Raw genomic sequence first — 19,358 nt, 5'->3', positions numbered from 1 at the left:
AGCCCCATCCTCAGAAAGGAGGGTGCCGCTCTTGGAAGTGAGCCGGACGGATGTGAAACCAGGGCTGTCACTGGTAGGTGCCCTGGTGGTCCGGGTCTGCTTGGCACAGTCGAGCTGAGGGTAGGGTCACCGGTGTGTGCGCCAAGAGCAGCCGGCGTGCGTCTCTGCCCGGCCCAGCCGCTGCGTCCACACCGCTTCTCCCTCTGGGCACCTGGGGGGCAGGGGGGCAGCGTTAGTCCTCACGTTAGGGCCGCAGGGCTTTCTGACGAGGCCCCGTGGTGGTCGCTGAGCATCTCGGGCAGAAGCGCGAGATGCAGAGAATGCCCGTGTCTTCCCCACGGGCTCCCGGAGCTGCTGGAGACGGACAGCGAGCCACCGCACCTTTTTTTTTAAGTAGTCGAATAGCAGGCTTATGAGGCAACGTGGATATTGGGCTTGGAGATCTTAGGAAAACTACTGTTTGTCAGCAGAGGAAATGGAGTTGATCTCAGCAGCTGTTGGACGCAAAGGAGCGGGGAACGCGGCTTTTCTGAACGATAGTGGGTCCGGGACCTTGTGGGAATTGGAACAGCATCTTTTCTCTTGTAATAAAACGGTAAAAGAAATCTAGCTTGTTTGCTAATCCCAGTGCTAAGTTCGGATGGTGAAGATGAAACTTTTTTCATGATATGGAAGGAAAAAGCAAAGGACTAAAGATAGTAACCGCTTTCGAAAATGATATTGAAATTTTAGTCAGATGTTTTGACAAATCTTTGTAAAGCCTAACGTTTTCGTAATGCCGATTGTAACGGGGAAAGTCGGCGACCTAGCAAGTGGGTCAGGGACGCCGCCCTTCGCCCGCTCCTGCCGGGGCTGGCGTGGGGCAGGCGTGTGGCTGCCGCCTACGGTGAGGCGCGTCCGCTCCGCCCAGCCGGGGCCCCGGGCTGCGTCTCCGAGCTCCGCAGAAGTGCCCCGTGGCATCAGCCAGGGTCGGTGGGCAGCGCTGTGGTATTTGGGCGGTCTCAACCGAGGAGTGGGGTGCTCCTGGAACCAAAGACACCCTACCCTGCCCAGGACGGCCCCCCAGAGAGGGATCCAGCCCAGAGGCAGAGAAACCCGGAGCAAACGCCTCGTTGCCCTGAAACGAGTTCGAATTGTTTTCCCTGGGGAGCTTTTGTTTTATCCTGAAAGGTCATTAGGAATCATTTTCAAAGTCTCGCCAAGACCGGATTAGGCGTTTATCAGCCTGTTGCTTGAAAATACCACTTTAAAAAAGAGGAAAAGTGAAAAAGGTTATCACAGCCCTGGTGCCGGTTACTGTATTAAAGTGCTCAACACCCTTTGCTTAGCTGGGGTCGGTAAATTCGATTTTAGGAGTATTTTGTTTAACGCCTCAGTGTTTCACGTCTTGTTAAAAACTGCGCAGACTGTTTCGCTCTTTACATGCAGAAATTCTAGAAGGTTTGGACTGCGTTTCAGAGGATCGCTTGAAGGCGGGTGGAACCCAGCCGAGGCACCTGTTGCCCCCCGTCGCGGGGAATGGAATGCAGCCTCACCCCTTCCCGTGCCCACGGGTCTTTGCTCCTTGGCAAGAACTGACAGCGGTCTCGGGGAAAGGAACGGGGACTTAGTCCCAAACCCACTGCTGACGCAGCATCCTCGTGAGAGCTGGCCGTGAATGCCTGACAACAAGGCCAACGAGTGTTCAGCCGCTCGGTGGCGTTTTTTCGGATGTCCCCATCTAGGAGAACACGCGTTTTTGTCACATCTCCAGGGCGTGTGTCCATGAAGGACCGTCTGTCTAGCCGTGACTGCGCTGGAGGGTGACTAAGGGCTGGGCCGTGAGGCGGAGCGGGGTCGTCTGTCTCTCAGTGAGACCTGCCCTTGCTTGGACAAAGGACAATAGAATGCTGGACGATGGTGTTTTTGGCCGCGCTATGGAAAGAGCCCGCGTCCTAGCCCCCACTGCTGCGGCCTCGCCGAGACTGTCCGAGCAGAGCTGGCTGTCCTCACGTGGAGCTGGAAGCCGGGACCCCCCCACCCCACCGCCACAGAGGTGCCCAGCTGACCCACGCCCGCGCCCAGCCGTGAGCCCCAGCAAGCTGCCCTCGGGTGAGGGCCCACTACGGCACCAACCCACAGCAGGACCGAGAGCCCAGGACACACTCACCTGCGCCACGGCCGGCTTCCACTCGGTGTCACCTCGCAGCAGACCCCCTCCTGTCCTCAGCGGGCTACTTGGCCAGCCCCAGGGAGTGTGCTCATGGCAGCCTGGCCGTACGGGTGGGACTCAGCGTCTGCGACTCAGCGTCTGCGAGCTTGCCATCGAGGAAGCGAAAACCTCCCTGTCATTGTCACTAGCAGCCAAGGCAGGGTGCCCGCAGCCAGCAGGCTTTATAGGCTCCCCAGGGCCGCCCGCCCCTCCTGCGTGGATGGCCTGGACTGCCTCCTAGGAAGACCGCCATTAACCATTTTTTTGCTGGCCCTTTTTCTCCCACACTGTCTCATGAGCTCAGTTCCACTAAACACTTTGACAGAAGCTTCCAGTTTACTGCTCTTCTTCACCCACTGATGAATGTCCTTTTAGGTTTGAAAGGGCTGTGAAGAGGTCTTGTTTCCCCTTCAGATGATAACCTGTCATTTGTCGAAACTTAAGTACTTTTGCTTTTTTTTTTTAGCAACTGACTGGCTTTTAAAACTAAAGAGTGAATTTCCCACACTTTAGAGAGTGGCATGTGAATTACACACAGGAAGTTTCACCTGGGAATTTTGCAAGAGATTCACAAAGAAATTTAAACCCAAGAGATAGGGATTTTGGCAAATAAATGAGGAATGGGTCGTTTCCCTGCTGTCAGGATTAGCCGTGTCTCGGCTCGCCCCTTCCCTGTGCCCCTCAGCCCACCCGCATGCGCCCGTCTTGCAGTGCAGGTGTTGGGGACAGTCCCGAGAGGCCACCTCCTCACATGGCGCCCCGCCTCCTTGCCCAGCGCCTGCCCCTGCGAGGTCAGGACAGCAGGTGCGGCCCCTAGGGCCCCACCTGCTGCTGGTTGGCATCTTGACATCGTCCTGGAGAAGGGCTGGGGTTGGGGGTAGGCCACTGTCCCCGGACGTGCGCGGTCTGGGCCCGCCGTGCACAGCTGCTCACAGAATCAGCAGTTTCCTAAGCTTTGCATTTGAATTGTTGCCACACTCCTCCTGGTGTCCCTTTGCCCTTCTGGCTTTGGAAGCTGTGAGGCTGGATCCGAGCGACCTCCGTGTCGAATGGGAGTAAAGCAAGCTGCCACCACGCCGACGGCACAGGCCGCGCTCCCGCTCCCCGAGCACAGGCCAGTCTCAGCCTTGAGCTGAGGCACGGGAGCTGAGCCGAGCCGTGAGCTCCCTTTCAGGACAGGCGCATTGCAGGCGAGCCTGGAGGCCTCCAGGTGACGGCGACTCACCATGGCGGGGCCTGCGTTTTGGGGAGTACACACATAGTTTTCAACAGAGAATTCTGTGTTAATTTTTTTACAGGAAAACACTGACATTCAGGGTTCTTTCCAGCCTTAGCATCCAGCCCCGATTCTGATACGGCAGCTTCTGAAACACCTGCGTGACACGCAACCTGAGTGCGGCCGGTTTGATTTTGGACGCGTTTTTGGCCGGCTGCGACTCGCCATGGTTTCAGCACCAAAAATGCCTGAGCCACCATTTTGAAAGGAATGAGTCATGAGAAAGTGCAACTTCCTCTTCAGTTAAATAAATAAATAAAATAGAACCCGAACCTTGAAATAGCCAAACATGTCGCGTAAAAATAGCCGCTGGCCGCTCACGCATGCTGGCCCGGGCGTCCCCGCGGCCCGCGGCTCCGGGCGGCCCTGGACACCTTCGCAGTCCCACTGGACGTGCCTGGGATGCGTGCACCCGAGTGCCCAAGGCTTGGGGTCACTTGAATTGGGGCTGCAGGTCTTGGGGTCTCGCCATCTCATTAGTGCGCCGGATGGTAGAGTGACCTGTCAGCCCCCATGTGACCAGTCAGAATAAGGACAGGACCCCGGTTTAGGAATTTTGGTCCACCAAGCCCTAGCCAGTACTGGCGTGAGCGTGGACAGATGGCGCACACCAGCTTCTGCCCTGGGGAGGGGCCGTCCAGTTCCCATGGATGTTTATGCATGGAATGTTCTGGAATGTCAGGCGAAGACCGGATCCCGACCCCACCTTAAGTGGTCCCCAAGCTCTGTCCACAGGAAGTGGCTTCCGCCCCGCCTCCCGCAGTCTGATTTGCCTTTACGCTAAAGTCCCCCTTGGGCGTCCTTCGGGACAAAGGGCCCGCCCGCACGGGACAGCCACAGCTCCGTGTGCTCTGTGCTCTGTCCACCCCACTGCTCCCCCTGGCTCTGTCCTGGGAACCGTCCTCCGTGTGTCCTGACCGCCGCAGGGCCAGGGGCGACTGAGTCAGAGCCACGCGGGACCACGGGGGTGGGGGTGGGTTCTGGGCGCATGGACGTTGTGGCAGACAGGTGTCTGTCTCACAGTCCAGTCTCGTCAGCCAGACCTCCTCCATGCCTCACGTTGGGCGTGTGCTTAAAGAAAGGGCCCTCCCGCCCAAGAGAAGCGTGAGAACCACCGATTTGTATTCTGGGGGCTGGTTCTGAGGTCACCCCTGTAGCTGACACGCGTGGGAACTCAGTGGGGTCAGATTCTCCGGGCCCCTCCTGAGTCGGCCACTTCTCCGAAGAGCCCCACGCGCACACACTTGTAACCTCCCGTTTAGTTCTGAGGCTCGCAAGCTATTGACATGTGTGGCTGTGTTTTCGTAAGTGGATTTGGGTCCTTCCACTTCTGAGTGAGGCGGGGGCTGGCATTCCCGCCAGAAACCGCTGGAATCGGATGGAACACGGGAGACAATTGTTCTTCAGACACTGCGGCGATAGGCTCAAGAGAAGGGGTCAGTGTGGGGGACCCTGTGCCCCCGGGCCTGTCCCCTAGCACGGCAGGATCTGCCCACCACAGGGACAGCGATGGCCTTCCTGGGGGCCGAGGGAGCTGGTGGCCGGGCGCAGCACCGGGGAGGAGGGAGCCAGGCTGAGAACCGGCCCCCGGGGGCCGGGCAGCAGGCCCTGGGTTCTTCGTCGACAACTGTTGGTGGCATGAGCGTGGCCACCCTAGAGCCCAGAGCCTGAGGCTGCAGCCCCCCAGCCTGACCGCGGGATGTCCGACATTTGTGACAGCGAGTAGATACCCCAGAGAGGCACCTGAGTATTTGGGCTGCTCTAGGTCCCAACTAACAAGCTTGACAACAGCTCTCAAAAGAACAGCGCTGGCCTGCAGCGCTGACCCGCCTGCCTGAGCAGGCGCCCGGGAGAGTTCACGACGACCCGCACCCAGTAAAGATGACCATGCATGGGAAGAAGCAGCTCGACGTGTCGGCCCTGGCGCTGCGCACCCGTGGCAGACGGTGCCCGAGGAAGGCCCGCCCTCTCGGTCGCCTTGCCCCGCTGTGCTGCTCTGCTCGGGCGCGGCCTGCTCGCCCTGCGGGGGCGGGCGTGAGCAGAACCTCGCCTCGCATGCGTTCCGTGATAAAGGTGATAAAGGTTTCATCGCTGCGTGAGCAAACGGGGAAGAAACGGGCAGTTTTTTGGAATGTTTAATGGGTTAATGGCATATGACAGAAGCTACTTAGATGAAGAAGATCTAGGTTCTTTTTCTTCCAAAGGAGTCATGCAAACTCATAAATACGGAAAAGGTAAACCCACGAAGCCATCTTTCTTCTTTAGTTTTCAAATTAATCTTAAAATATTCATTAAAATAGACAATCCAGACAATGGAATGTTACTCAGTGATAAAAAGAAATGAGCTCTCAGCCATGAAAAGACACGGAGGAGCCTTAAATGCATACAACTAAGTGGAAGAAGCCCATCTGAGAAGCCTGCACCCAGCGTGATCCCAGCTGGATGACATTCTGCTCAGGCCAAACCACGAGGACAGTGAAAGAGGTTGCGGGGTGGGGGAGGGATGGGGAGCGGGTGGAGCCCAGGGCTTTTAGGTTCGTGCACGCTCGGTATGACGTAACGGCGAGTACGTTATACACCAAGAATGACCCCCAAGTAAGTGACAGACCTTGGGTGACCGTGGCGTGACAACGCCAATGCATCACTCATAGCACATGCAGCATCTGGCCGAGGCGTTGGTAAAGGGGAGGCTGCGTGGTGTTGGTGGGGGTAGGCAGTATATGGAAATGTCCAAATGCCTCTTAATTTAGACATTTCTCGTGACCCTAAAAATGCTCTGAAAAAGTAAAGCCTTAATTAAAAAAGGAATTGAAGCTCTCAAGGTGTGGGTCTCACAAAGCCCTAGAGACCTTTTCCTTTCCCTGTCACTTCTCTCATCAACCAAGACAATCTTAAGATAAGTCCAGCTATGATGGCGCATGTAAATTTGGAATCAGGTCAATTACTGCACCTTGTATCTTTATATTTTGTATGTCACCAGCCTTTCTGCAAATCATGTCACATGCAACAGATGGGGCTTTTCACTGAGCACCCAGAGGTGGCACCAACTACCTGCCAGGTCACAGGAGCAAGGAGCGCTGTTGGGCTCACCCCCGTGACGTCGGTGCTCCCAGGTCTGCGGGTGGTGGTCTCAGGCCTGCAGGGACTGTGGTACGCTGAAGACCGGGAACAAACCTTTGTTCTTGGCAAGACTTCGTAGCAGCTCACGATTAGCCAGCCACCTCCACGCAGGACCGGACTGGGATAAGGCCACAAAACTACTGGAACGATAGCTTTATCTTCACGGTTCTTCATCGTTCTGTTGGGGTAAGGGTAGAGAAGAAGCCAGCCAGGGGACCGACAGCGTGGAGTCCCCGGCACGTTCAGGACACGCCCACCAGCCCAGGCCGTGTCCGGCCAACTTCTCCCCGGTTCGCTGAATCCTTGATCTGCAGGATGTCCAGTAGGCGTGTTAGTCGGGGCCAAGGTGTCATGTGTAAATTGAGCCAGAAAGTGCCTTCCAAACATCCCTGTCGTCCCCATTGGGAGATCTGAGTTTCAGCGAACACACAGTGTCCCCCAACTGCCGGGTAGTCTCCTCACCGCCCATCTGGCCTGGGTCCGGCGGGCAGGGCTCCGACTTGGCTTCCTACCCGCTGGATGAGGAAGCCACTGCCAGCCTCTGCCCTCTCCTGCACCTGTGGGACAGGTGCTCTGGAAGGGTCTACAGTGCGAGCCTGCAGGGCACATGGAGGAAGAGGGTCGCCAGGGCCTGCACGCAGCCCTCCGCAAATAGGACCAGCTCCGCGAGGCTCACGCACAGCTCGTCCCTGGGCGAGCCAGTGTCCCTCTGCAGCTTCAGCCGTGCACGCCACAGGAGCGTGATGCTGTGGGGCAGTCAGCAGGCGAATGCGGTCAGGGCGACGGCCAGCACTGTGGGTGGGCAGTGCCCGTGTCCCCCTGGAGCGGAGCTGCCCGCCAGGCCCGCTGGACAACGAGTACGACGGAACGCCAGCTCAGGACGCGTGCAAGCCCGAACCCAGGCTGACCTTCACGATTTCTTACTCAGGCCAGGTGGTCAGCGGGTCCAGCTGGCACAGAGTGGCTTTGTGCAGCTCCCCGGACGTGCCCAGCAGGGCCACCACCCCCAGGGAGCTACAGAGGGCACAGTCCCCGAGGGCAGCCAGGACCACCACAGGCCTCTGGGCCCCCTGGGTGGCTGTGCGCAGACAGGACGAGCAGCCTGCAGCAGGAGCACAGAGCGTCGCCAGCTACTCGTACTGAGCGTGGAAGTAGCAGACGCTGGACAGGAAGGACAGGATGGCGCAGCCCAGGTGAGTTGTGGCCAGGTAGTCTGGCCGGCTGGCGGCAGTGAACGAGAGCAGTGTCACCGGCAGGTTGGTGACAGTGAGGTCTGAGAGAAGTGCGTCCAGGCCCCCCAGCCAGGCGCGGCTGCGTGTGAAGGTGGTCAGCTTGAACAGCCCGGTCAGCAAGCTCACCGGGACAGGCAAGGCCGCGTAGACATGCACGCACCTGGAGATGAGGCTCTGAGAAGCGACGACATCTTCGACGGCGGGGGAGACTTGGCTCGGGTACCGTATCCAGGACATGTTGTGGGCAGTCATCTCGGACAGCGCCAGCCCGCAGTGGTCACAGGGCCCACGCATTCCCATCCCCTCACCCCGTACCACAAAGCCTGTCACTGTAGAATAAATGCCGCCCCAGCAACCCCAGCACTGTCTGCAGCCTCCGTGCAGGCCTGCTTGAGACCCCCCCCCTGCACCCAAGAGAGGGTCTCAGCGAGGGATTTGTGGGGGCTGGCGTCCTAGGACGCAGATTTTGAGCCCGTCCAGTGCGTCCTGTTTGTCATTAGGGCGTTCGCCCTCGTGGATGGCATGGCCAGACCCCCCATTGCTCGGAGGCCCAGAGGAGTCAAGTTTGCATGAGTCATTGGCTTTTGGACCAGGACAAATTCCAACAGATTCTGGCCTCTTTGAGGGTTCCTGCTCTACGGGTGGACGGGAGGCCAGGAGGTGGCCCGCTCGCCTTGAGTGCACCCCGTGGGTGTGACATTTCCTGCCCTTTATCTCGGAGCTGTGACGTCAGGGCTCTGAGCAACCTGGCTGACAGGCTGAGCCTTCCTAGCTCATCTTTTGTCACAGAAATAATTGTTTCCATATAAACGTTCCCTCCCCCTTAAATTCTAACTGCATGGCAGAGGAGGCCGGAGGTAGCACCGCTGTTTATTCAAGGTGCCCTGAAGGCAGTAAAATCACAAGCTTCGTTTTAACGGAGTGCTCAGAGGTGGGCCTGGCTCCACAGCCAGCCCTCGTCTTCTCTGCAGGGTCAGCCATTGGTGCCCGCGGGCCGCTGATCTCAGATGGGCACTGGGGTCCATCCACCGTGAGCAGCCGTGTGTCTGAAACCGTATCCTTGCATTGGGCCAGGCTGGCGGGCCACACGGAGGACCAGACTGCAAACACACAATGCAGAAGCAGCAAGCAAAAGCGAATGGCCTTTGTGCCTGACGTGTGACTCGGAGTCGGCTCTGCATCGCCAGACACACATCTAGAGACCTCCCAGCACACGTGCTGTCTGACTTACGGGCGCTCGCTCCCACGTCCTGGCATACGGCGTGGACGGCGCCCGAGCAGCCGTCCCTGGGGCCGCCCCACTCACCCCGTTCCTGGAGCCTTTGGACTGGGCTGACGATTGTCCCACAAACCACGGTGCGTAAAGGGAGCGGACAGGGGCCGCCCGCTCACGGGGACCGTGAGGACGGGCCTCTGTCTGAGGATGGCGCCAGCTGCGGGCCGTGTGGCCCAGCGTCGCCCAGCCCGTTGGCACCAGTGGGGACTCTCCCTCCCTGCCGTGTGACGTGCCTTCCGCCCTGGGGGACAGCACCGGGCCCTGCCTGGATCTGCCGGCATCCAGGCGCTTCGGCCTTGCGACAGCACTCCGCTCTCGGCGGGCGTGTCATTGTGCGCTCAGCTGCGCCGGCCTCGCTGGTTGGACCTGCCATGCGGCGAGTGGAGGCACCGTGTTTGCCCCAGCGTGCTCGCTGGCTTTGGCGCACGGAGGACTCTGCCCCGTGCCGCCCCTGCCATCCGTCCCACAGGCCCTGGCCGTGGTCTGGGTACCCCCATTCTCCAGGCGTGTGTGGCCTTCCTGCTCTGAGAGAGCCAGTGCGTTGTGACGTTTCCATCTGCCAGTGCTCGAGGTGATGAGTAATGCCCCGGACACCGAGTGACATCGAAATTAAGAGTAGTGACCGGACCAAGAGGAAGTGGTCTGGAATGTTTCTCTAATTGGGAAAAAGCTTTTGTGACATTGACCACAGGTCGGGAAACAGCATTAGGCTGTCCTAGTAGCCAGCCTCTGCAGCCGGCTAGTGTTAGCGGCGTGCCCTGGGTTGTCGTCGGGGGTCACCCCTGCTTGTGGCGGTCGGCTCTGCTCTGCTTCGGTGGGCAGGTGCTGGGGCTCCCGGCGGGGAGGAGGGCGGGCGTGTGTGGCCCAGTCTGGCTGAGAGTGGACCCCGGACTCCACCTCGATGGAAGGGGTCTCCTGGGGGTTAAGGGGCTCCGGCTCTACGATGCGTCCTTCTCCCCCGTGGGGACAGGCCGTGGCCTCGTGATCCGCAGGCAGGATGCCCGCTTGCCGCGCACGGGCAGCCTAAGCTCTCGGGCCTCAGCTCCCCCGGGACGGCCGCCTGCCAGCTGGGGGCTGCTCGCGGAAAGGGGGCGTCGTGGAGACCCTCGTCCTGGGTGGGCACCGGGCTCTGCTCCAGCCTCACGTGTGTCCGATCCTGCTGCCCGGGGCTATGCGAGCAGAGGCCAGAACTCGTGGCCCAAATACTGAGCCAACTCAGGCTGGACCCCCTTGCACCTCCCTTTGCCTTCAGAATTGGGCCCAGGAGCGAGGCCCAGCAGGTGAGGCCGAATCCCCGAATCCCTGGTCTCAGGGAGGCGGGTCGAAAGGCGTCGGCGGGCTCACTCGTCTTTGCCCCTTTCCAGTTCCTACTCCCAGCAGGTGCCCCGGGCACACTCACCTTCCCGGGCCCGTCCTGCTGCCTCCTCGCCCACGTCGGAACAGGCCGAGCCCTGCTAGGGGCCAGAGGTGACCCCAGGGTGGGCTCGGTCAGCCCTCGAGGGCCATGCACCACCATCCCCTCAGCACTTTCGAGTTTTAATCGGGCAGATGGGGTACCAACGCGTGGACGACGTCTCCTCGCGAAGCCACCCCCAGTCCCGGTGTCCCACCTGTTCCCGGCCCCCGTGGACCCTGGGCTTGTCCTCGGCCCTGACAGTCTCCCCCTGCAGCCCCGAAGGACGGAGGCGAGGTCAGGCTGGGCCTCGGGGCCTCGGTTGCAGGTTGTCAGCGCTTCCGAGTGTTTGCGCGCGCCGGCCAGCGCTCGGAGCGTTTCCTGCTTAACGGTTTACTCAAGTCTTAGCTTCCCATGCGAGGCAGGGGCGGGCGAATCCCACCTACAGCGGAGGCACCTCGGTCACACAGCTGGTACGTGCTGGCATCGAGCTCCCAGCCGGACAGTTTGGCCCAAGCACGTTGGTTTAAGTTTACGTCAGTGCAGTTGACTGCTTTAGGTGTGCACTGCAGGTGCATCTAGTCACATATGCGCCACCACACACGGGGCACAAGAAGGTTCCATCACCCCCAGACTCCTTGGTACCGGCCCTTGGCGGTCGACCCTGTGTCCACCCCATGGCCTGGCACCCCCCGGCCTGCTTCCTGTGTCTGTATGGGCTTCTCCCAAGTGCGGGGTGAGCGGAGGCCCTGGGTGTGGCTTCTGAGCGTGGCGCCGCTCTTGTCGGCCTTGGGTACAGGGACCGCCATGACATGCGTGGTCAGCGGCCGCTGCCTTCTTGCCGAGGGGCACTGGACGGCGGAGAGGCCTGCAGCTGACTTATCTAGTCACCTTTTGGGTGACATCTGGTTTCTTCCCAGGTCTGGGCTATTACGAGTGCAGCTGCCTCTCGTACTTGCACACAGGTGTTCAGGTCCGTTCCTTTCCTGGGGTGCGCACGTGGGAGCGGGGCGGCGGCTGTCACAGCGAGTGTGCGCTTCAGTGTCGGCGAAGCCGCAGCGTCCCCCGCGGCCACACCGTTTGCACCCCTGCCAGGCCTGCGCCTTGAGCTCCTGTGCCACACGCGCCAGTAGAAGCGGGGGCGCGATTCCCCGGGAAGGAGGGCTGGCCCTCCCCGCCGGCCCCACGGCTCGTCTGTGCCAACTGCAGGCCGAGAACTAGGCTTCTGGCACCAGAGGGCTGCCGAGGTCCCGCCTGGGGCTCTGGGCTCCGCAGCGCTGTGCTCAGTGCGGCAGCTCCCGGCGGCAGCCCCTCAGGCCGTCTTTCCGGTGGTCCCAGGAGGCTGGGGCCCCCCTTCGCCAGGACTGCTCCCCCACAGCTAGCAGGTGGGGCCGGGATGCGGCCTGTCCTAGCAGAGAGGGCCGGTATTTCCCGGGGGTGGGGGATCCAGTTCCCACAGGTCGAGGCCCCTGTCCAGGGTCCCCCGTGGCCCCAGGACCCGGCCGTGCCCCGCAGGCCCCCCTCCTGGCAGCTGCCCTCCTGTGTGCCGGCCGCGCTCCGTTGCGGGCCGTGCTGAGTCCGCGTCGCTGCTCGGTCACCAGGTGTCTGTGCTCCTGCGTCTCACCGTCCCCTCGATAGCAGTGCAGTCACTGCGGCGTGTGACGGTGGTTTGCCACCCTCGCCACCCCTGAGCGGGACCCCAGAAAGACCCAGTTGTTGTTCTGCACAGAGGGCGGAGCCGTGAGGTTGAGACTCTGCGTGGCGACCGCTGTGTCCTCAGCTGCTGGACAGTGAGGTCCCTGCCAGATCTGGGAGCGCGTTGCCACCTGCGGCCCCGCGATCTGGATTCCAGCTGTCGTTCTGGCCTCCGTCACCTTACGGTCCTCACCAGTAGCTCGGTCGTGGGAGGCGTGAGAGTGTGGTGACCGCATGAGCACCCCACATTGAGCCAGCGGCTGGTGGCAGGACATGGCAGGAGCCGGGGCGGGGTGCCCCAGTGGCCCCCTGCCTGCTCTTCCTGGGCACCAGCCCTCTCCCTTTGCCCCCCACCCTGCCCTCTGGCTGGACTTGGCTATTTTAGTGCCTCCCGGTCTCGGCTGCATAAATGTTTCCGTCCCAGCCCCCTTGTCCCCGCAGACTGGGAGCCGAGCAGCTAGATGAGTCACTGTGTCAGCCCCTCAGTGGCTGGGCGTGGGTGTGACCTGGGACTGAGATCAGGGTGGCCCCCATGGGCCCCTGCTTCTGACCGCCAGCCAGGGGCCGCGCAGGGCATGCAGTGGCCCTCTGCCGTCCCTCCGGCGCCCCCCTCCCTGTGGTCACGAGAACCAGCGCTGTCCCGAGCTTCCTACAGCTGTCGGGGAAGAAACCCTGGTGACGGCGAGGATGACAAAGCCACCTGCTCTGCCTCCTTGAGTCTCCTGAGCCCGGGATCCCCTTCTGCCCCACCCCGGACACGCACACACCCCTCCAGGGGACAGTCCCAGGGCGTCTGCACCCTGCCAGCCGTGCCTCGCCACCACCCCGCAGCCTCCGTGGGCACACCGCTTGGCTGGGAGCCCCTAGACAGGCATGGTCCCCCGTGACACAGGGAGGCCCAAGTCCTCGCTCCACGGGCCTGTGATCCCGGGCGGGTCTGAGCCCTGGAGTGCGCCTGCCACGGCAGCTCGGCGCAGCTTCCCGGGCGCGCTGGTCGGCTCCCTCCGCCACGGGAGGTCGCCGGAGGTCGGGGACCTTCCCTTCCAGCCGCCCCCTCACCCTGAGCATCAGCTGAACACAGAGCCCACTGTGCAGAGGGTTGAGGGACGCGACCTTCCCACCCGGCACCAGAGCCCAGCCCCGCGCAGCGCTGGGGACAGAACCCCCGTTTCCAGGGTCTGTGCCCGTGAGCCGCGGGTCCCGGCTGTCCTGCTGCAAGGCGCGCGCTGTGCTCTGCCAGATCGAAACCCCTCCCTGCCCCTGCCTAGGGCGAGGGGGTAATTTATCGGGCTGCATCTGTCACCGCCGTGCATGTCCTCTGACAGCGGACAGTCGTTTCTGGCTCTGTGTTTGGGAGACAGAGGAGGGGTCACTAGTGACCTGAGCCGCCTGCTCCGCCATCTCCAGTTCAAATGCTAGGAAAATACTCTTTATTTCTTTGTTGGAGCCAACCGATGGTAAAAACAAACTTTGGTTTTCAGAGAGAAACGTAGCGATTAAATGGCTTCCGTCTCCCAGCTTTGTTTCCAGCACCAACGGCCAGAGAACCTAGGCATGGGAGTCGGGGGGCTACTTCTGGGGTCCAGGCTCACCTGTGCCAGGGCCCTGCTCCAGCCCAGTCTGGGGTCGTGCGGCGTGGCTTGGGGTCTCACCTTGGAGGGAAAGGGGCCCGCCTCACCCTGTCCTTGCTCTGTGCTCACGGCGCCCGGGCGGGCACAGGAGCCCACAGTCTGTAAGGAAAGCAGGAATTTGGCCTTGAGTCATTCAGACCGCACACTGCACGTTGAGCAGAGTCTGGTCTGGCCACGTGACCTGGAGAAATTCAAACGGACCTACGGGAGGCGGCTCGGCGCTGCAGGCAGCAGGGCAGTGTGCGTGCCCGTGCGCCCCGGGGGCCCCGGGGGCCGGGGCGCTGCAGTTTTCCTGCGGAGCCACACTCTGGCGGTTCCGGGACAGTCCCTCCCGGACAGCAGGCAACGTCTGCGCTTAAAATAGGACCGCAGACCCCACCCAGGGGGCGGGGAGGTGCCCACAACCTGCTTAGCCGGAGAGAGCCCCTGGAAGCTCCCCAGAGCACCCAGCTCCAGGGCCAGCTGTCGCCCCTGGACTCAGGAGGGCGTGGACGTCGGGCAGCGGATCCTGAGCGCAGAGCCCATGGCTTCGCCCTCGCACACATCTGTGGCGCGGCCACCCGGAAGGGCCGTCAGAGCCGTGCCTGCGTCTGTCACCGGAATGCGCCTCGCCAGGCAGGTCAGAGCTCTGGAGGGCCGGCTCAGCAAACGCCCAGCAGCAGGGCCACCGGGAGTGGCCTGGGCCCCACACCCCGAAGAAGTGGGGAGGCTCTGCCAGGAGGAGGGAGACCACGGGCCACGTCTGGAAACCAGCCCTGCCTGCCACCTCCCGGCCACGCCTGGGCGGGGGCTTCAAGTGCAGTCCCTCTGTTCCCGCCCCCACCCGGCGCCCATCCGGTTCATGAGACTCCCCTGTGTGAGACGCAAGCCCACGTGGGAGGGGACTTCTCAGCAGTGCCCAGCCCCTCGGGGGTCACTGACGGCGTCCTCGTGAGCTCCAGCAGGCTCTGAGAGCCGGGCTGAGGAATGGCCTTGGTGCTTGCTTGGAGTAGAGACACCCGTGGAGACAGAAGCTTCTCCCGTCCTGGGCTCTCCTCCCAGCTTCCCAGCGCCTGAGTGCTTTATTACTGCAGCCTGTGGACACCAGCCCCGGTGGGCCAGGGACGACTCACCCCCAGTCAGGACCAGCAAGGGGGCAGGGCCTGGGCCACTTGCGTTGGGGCGCCTCCCTCGGCCTCCTGGTCCACAGGGAGAGCCAGCCAGGGCCAGCACCTGCCCTGAGTGAGCGAGCCGGAGCACGGGGCGTGCACGGCCTGGCAAGGTCGGGGGCTCCGAGCCAGCACGTGCAGCCTTGCCCGGCACTCTCAAGCTTATGACTGTAGGCCTCGTCCCTCCTGTCGCTGCACTCGGTGGACTGTGGGGGACCAGGGTGTGCCCGGGTGGGACCCTCCTGGGGACCAGGCAAGACAAGGGCCCTGCCACAGCTCCGCGTGGACGGCGCCGGCTCTGCAGCGTCGTCTTGGTCGCGGGGCCTCGCTGCCCCAGGAGCGGGCACCCAGGGACGAGCGCCTATGGCAGGCACCCCTCCACCCTGCACTTGGGGGCCATCCCGGCTCCCGCCCCCATGAGCTCACCCCTGGGCTCTCTTCATCCCAGAGTCCTGGCTTAGCAGATAAGCTTTCCCAGTGAACCCAGTGCCGAGGGGACTCGGTACTGGCAGAGAAACAGGCCTGGCGGGCTCGGCCGCCCTTCCCGCCCTGACCCCGTCTCCATCATTCTGGGAGAACCATGCCGTGTTCTCTGGCTGTGACCCTCAGGGGCCTGGTGGAGCCTGCAGCTCCTCTCGTGTCCGGAAGAGCTGAGAACGTGCTCCTTCTGCGTTGTAGCCGCTGCGGGCAGATGGACAGTGTGGCCTCAGGGCCGTGAGCCTGGGCTGCTAGCCAGCGGCCACCCGTGAGCCACCAGCTTTTGTGTGTCTGCTTTCCACTCTCATGCGCACCATCCCCACATGGCCTGGCGCTGCCATGCTGCAGGTCCCTGCTGCCTGGGTGTCAGTGGACCAGCCTGCGTACAGGTGTGGACACCGGACACACGAGCTGTTGAAAGAGCCGCCAGCACTCATCTGTCCTGAATGGTTAGCTCCCCACGTGGAGGCAGTGCCCAGGGTTAGAGCCCCCGGCTTGAGGGCAGGTGCCCATCCTGCTGGCTGCACGTCCCGTCTTCTGGCTGCGGGTCTGACCTCTGTCCCCACTTGGACCACGGGCGCCCACATGCCTGCTTGGGCTTGGGGTGGGGCTGCTGGAGGACAGGGCCCCCGGGACGGCGTGCAGAGTCCCCACCGCGGTCCAGATCCCTTCATGCCGACTGTAGGGTTCTCGCGGCTACAGCGTGGAGGTGACGTGCGTGTCAGGTCTGGAAACGGTGGAGGGGTCAGTGGGGCCGCAGCTTCGCTCCCTCCCACCCTGGAGCCGCCGTGGTCAGTCTGGGGGCCTAACATGGCATGGGTGCTGCACAGCAGGGCACCCCCCCCACTCACCCTCTCGTGGTCCGGCCGTTGGGAGGGCAGTGATGACTCCTTGTAAGGAACAGTGGGTCTCGCTGACCCATCCCCCTTCCCCAGGACGCACGGTGTCCCTCTCGCAGGAGCCCAGGGCAGTCCGGCCTCGCGTTCTCTGGCACAGCACGTGCTCGTGGCCCTGGGCACCGCCAGTGCACACATCTGCGCTGCACTGTGGCCGTCCACATGGCCTCGGCCCCACAGCACGGCGCCCGTGGGCTCAGCAGCGTTGCTCACACCAGCCGGCGGGGGCAACCCCGGAGCCTGTGGCTGGGCGAAGGGGAAACAAAGTGGCCAGTCACGCACGGAGCGTCATTCCGCCGTCACGAAGGACGAGGCGCCGACGCCTGCACTGCCTCGACGCACCTTGCAGACGTGCTCAGTGAGAGGTGACACAAAGAGCCACACGTGGCTCCACGTACGCGAAACGGCCCCGGGAAGCTGATGCTCGCAGCCAGGAAGCAGGCGCACGGTTGTTGGGCTGGGAGGTCGCGTCTCTGTCACTCCCTGTCGTACCAACACTAGTGACTCGTCTTCAGTTTGTCACTTGTAAGACATTTACACGTTTTAAAATAGCTCGATCTGAAGTATACTCTGCATGACACATTATTCACCTGTTTTAAAAATGGAATTCGGTGATTTTTTAGTAAATTCACAGAGGTGAGCAGCCATCACTGCAGTACACTTTACAAACATCACCGCCATCTCTGAAGGCTCCGGCCGGTCCCTGTTCGCCAGCTCCTGTCATTGCCCGTCATCAAGCGGGTGGTTTTGCCTTCCGTGTCCTGCTGCCATTTCATCAGCAGAGGAAGAAGGGCGAAGCCGATTGCGAAGCTGACTGCCGACTCAGTAATTTAGTTGCAGCCCAGGCCACTGCCTCGGGACTGCTTGTGGGCGCGGAGGCCTCTGCGTAGTGCTGACCGAGGTGCTGACTGGCCACCCTACCCGGGGCTCCGGCACCCTGCCGGCTCCTTCCTCAGCGTCCCGGCCTCGTCCTAGCCTCGGATGGCCTGTGGAGTCTCGAGCACGGGGCGTTGTGGGTGGACCCAAAGCAGGGGGCTGGCAGTGCCTCAGGGACAAGGCCTTTCTAGACGCTAGGGGCGTCTCGGGTTCTTGGACAGATGTTTTCCTGACGAGCATATTTTAAGGCTGTTTGCATGTCTCCTGCGCCTGCTTCCGACCCTCCCACCTGGTCCTCTCTAACAGCAGGCGGCTCGGCAGCCCTAGCAGCAGAGGCCAGGCCTGGCACCTCCTAGCTGGCCTTCATGAGCGGGCTGGGGCCATGGCCAGAGAACGTCCTGGCACGACACTTGCCATCCACCCTTGCCTCTTTAGATGAAGAGTCGTTCAAGAAACCCCATCATTTATAAAGTTTGTATTGTCTTACAGCTGTTTCTCCTTTACCTGTCTGGCCGTGGCACTCACGGCGCCCTGACCGCAGTACTGCGTCACACGGTTGCCTGGGAGACGGGAGGCTGCAGGTGGGGTGGCCAAATAAGCATACCGCTCCTTCCGCCCTCCGCTCCTGACCCTTGGGTCTGTGCGGGCCTTTCGTGGCCAGCGTGTGCTTGTGCATGTGTGTGCACATGTGTGAGTGCATGTGCGCGTGTGCGTGCCCATGTGCACAGCAGCACCAGGGGACTGAGCACCTCTCCACTGCTGCTGCCAGGGGGTTTGTGAGTGCAGAACTCGCTGGGCCTCCTGAGAGCCGTGTGGACAGAGATGTTTGTTTTCTGAAGCACAGCCCCGTTGCCCCTCCTGGCGGCTCAGAACAGGTGATGGGCGTGTGCTGTCTGCTCTCCCGTGGCCGGTTGGGGCGAAAGCCTGGGCAGAAATCACTGGCTTCTGTCATGCAGTGTGACCCCCCCACTCGGGCAGCTGCAAAGCCTGTCACCAGGCCCTCTCTCGTGGAGCAGGCAGGGTTTTCCGTCCCCCCCAGGCCTCCTGCTCTCCCAGGCCACGCCCCCTTCTCTTTGGGCTCCTGCACTCTGAGAGTGACGGTCCACCAGCGGCCACTGGGTGGCACTCCACAGACACGCTGCTCTGGGGGGAAGAGGTGTAAACCCAGAACCCTGTCATCTGCTCTTAACTTAAAGATGCACGGCCCCCAGCTTACCGTGTCCTGAGTTAGCTCACATGGCGCCGACCATGACGGGCCCAGAACAGCCCGGGTGGGTGGCTGCAAGCCCCTTCCCCTCCTTTCATGGGACACTCGTTATTGAGACGTGATTTGCACAGTGACGTGAGCGCCCAGATTTTAAGTGTCCGGTTCGATGGGTGTTGACAGATGCATACACCTGTGTAACCAACACCCTGACCAAGGTCCATCATTCCAGGTCCCCTGTGCCCCTCCCTGTCCCGCCCCCACGCGACCTCTGGTCTGCTTCCTGCCAATGGGGTGGGTTTTGCTGTCCTAGAACTGCGTGCCTGTGGGGGCCAGAAGGTCGTGCCCTCCAGGGGCAGCGGCACCTGCAGCGGCCTGCAAACCGGAGATTCAGCCGGGGCAGCAGGACCATGTCCACGGCCGCATCTAGGGCACCTTCACAGTGTGAGCACATGCTGCACCTGGCTGCTAAGGGCAGCTGACCCATGGGCGCAGGGCCCCACAGACCAGGGCCAAATGGGGCAAGAAACAGCCACACTCCTGTCCTCAGGCACAGGCGTCAGGCTGCCAGACGTTACTGTGCTACCCGCACGTCACAGAGCGTGGCCGGGGTGGGGGCAACCCGTCATCACTCACCTTTTCTCAGGGGGCTCCGTACCACTCCAGGTCATTTTGCTGCAGACGTGAAGAAAATTTGCTTTTTGGGCTTTTTGGGTTTCAAAATTGGGATCGGGGTGGTGGGCCTATCTTCTAACTGTGAGCACTGGGAGGGTGTGGAGGAAGAAGGACTCTTACTCCCACATTTTAAAAGTAGCTGTTTACAGAACCCGGGGCTGATGGAGGGAGCAGGGGAAACCCGTGCTGACCCCGACGCAGCGAGGAGCAGCTTGCAGTGGGTCGGCCAGCCTGGGGTCACCGCCACGTAAGGCGGCGAGGGCCTGAC

General features: G+C 61.8%; 1 protein-coding gene and 1 long non-coding RNA gene across 2 annotated transcripts in view; one reads left to right on the top strand and one right to left on the bottom strand.

Annotated features, from left to right (window-relative positions):
- The window catches only part of CHLSN (cholesin), an 80,089-nt gene that overhangs the window by 25,606 nt on the left and 35,125 nt on the right, over positions 1 to 19,358 (top strand). The gene's annotated exons all lie outside the window — the stretch shown is intronic.
- On the bottom strand, positions 403 to 14,843 carry LOC120616049 (uncharacterized). The gene is made up of 3 exons (XR_005656446.1): positions 13,776 to 14,843; positions 2,150 to 3,427; positions 403 to 1,244 (listed from the first exon to the last, which is right to left on the bottom strand). It is a non-coding gene; the product is annotated as an uncharacterized LOC120616049 (long non-coding RNA).

The sequence above is a fragment of the Pteropus medius genome, unplaced genomic scaffold (genome assembly GCF_902729225.1).
Source record: "Pteropus medius unplaced genomic scaffold, Ma_sr-lr_union100, whole genome shotgun sequence".
Classification (NCBI taxonomy): domain Eukaryota; kingdom Metazoa; phylum Chordata; class Mammalia; order Chiroptera; family Pteropodidae; genus Pteropus; species Pteropus medius.
This window is presented reverse-complemented; position numbering and strand designations above follow the sequence as displayed.